This window comes from Mandrillus leucophaeus, unplaced genomic scaffold (assembly GCF_000951045.1).
Source record: "Mandrillus leucophaeus isolate KB7577 unplaced genomic scaffold, Mleu.le_1.0 Scaffold1097, whole genome shotgun sequence".
In the NCBI taxonomy this organism is placed as follows: domain Eukaryota; kingdom Metazoa; phylum Chordata; class Mammalia; order Primates; family Cercopithecidae; genus Mandrillus; species Mandrillus leucophaeus.
This window is the reverse complement of record NW_012099176.1, coordinates 41,650-43,021: the sequence shown is the minus strand read 5'-3', so window position 1 is coordinate 43,021 and position 1,372 is coordinate 41,650.

Genomic DNA, 1,372 nt, shown 5'->3' with positions numbered 1-1,372 from the left:
AAACCTATATGGACTGACATGACACAACATCCATAATAGATTATTCAATAATAAAAGCAAACCAAAGAACAATATGGATTACTGAAACAGTAAGAATAGTATGGATTTACTGAAAACAGTAAACGTGTTTGAATTAAAAAGATATTGGTTTATATGTGCATTCCTATCTGTTAGGAACTTAGGAGAAAAGCTTGAAACATTATCCATCAAATTCCTACTGGTAGTTACCTCTGCAGAATAGAATTTTACAGTAGTGGGGGGATATTCATTCGCTATTATAGACACTCAGGTGTTTGAATTATTTGCAAAGCATGCGTATTACTTCTGTAAGAAAAATAAAATGGGGAAAATTTCTACTTCAGCAAAACTATCTACTACTTATCAGAGCATTTCCAAGTCACTCACACATATTTGAACATTTGAATGTTAAATCCAAGAAAACTGGCAGAGGCAATCAGGCTCCTGCCAGTCCATCGGCTCCCCGAATTTTCAGCCCCAGCAGGGAGTCAGGGCCACGTGACTAATTCTAGCCAATGAGATGGAAGCGAGCGCCACCTCCCGGAAAGGAAATGATGCCTGTCACTTAGAGCGGACAAAGGTGCTCAACTCTCCAGTTTCCCTTCCTCTGTCTTGGCCACAAGGGAAACCACACATTCCAGATACAAGATGTTAGAGCCCCCTGCCAAACACTGTACTTTTGTTTTGCCACTGAGATTTGGGGGTTAATCTCATGCGGCATTGTATTCTGGCCTATTTCAATTCTCTACTGCTATCTGGCAAACCACCCCAAAATGTCTTAGCTTCAAACAACACCCATTTTCTTTGCTCATGACTCTGCAGTCTGGGCTAGTTTCAGCTGGGCAGCTCTTCTGCGGGTCTTGCCAGGGTCATTAATGTGGCTGCATTCAGCTGGCGGGCAGGCTGAAGGCTGGGCTTAACTGAACTCACAGGACAGCTGAGCCTTTCTCTCCCCACACCCCCGTCCCCGCCCCGTCTCTCTCCCCACTCCCCTCCATATAGTGTCTCCACAAAGCCCAAGGTCTCTCTGTCAGAGTAGTTGGACTTCTTGCACAGATGGGGGCTCAAAGATCCCTAAAGTGCCATGCCATCTTAAAACTTAGTCCCAAATGGGCACAGTGTCACTTCTGGTACATTCTGTCTGTTAAAGCAAATCACAGGCCCAGCCCAGACTCAAGAGGAAAGGACTCCACAAGAACATTCCAATATCAGAGATGTGGTTCACTGGGGCCACCTGTGCAACACAGTGCCATGGCCTCTTCTGAGCAGTGTAAACACCAAGGGCCTGCTCCACATGGGAGAATGCTGTGTTGCACACATAATGTTGTGGAATCTTTTTTTTTTTTTTTTTTTT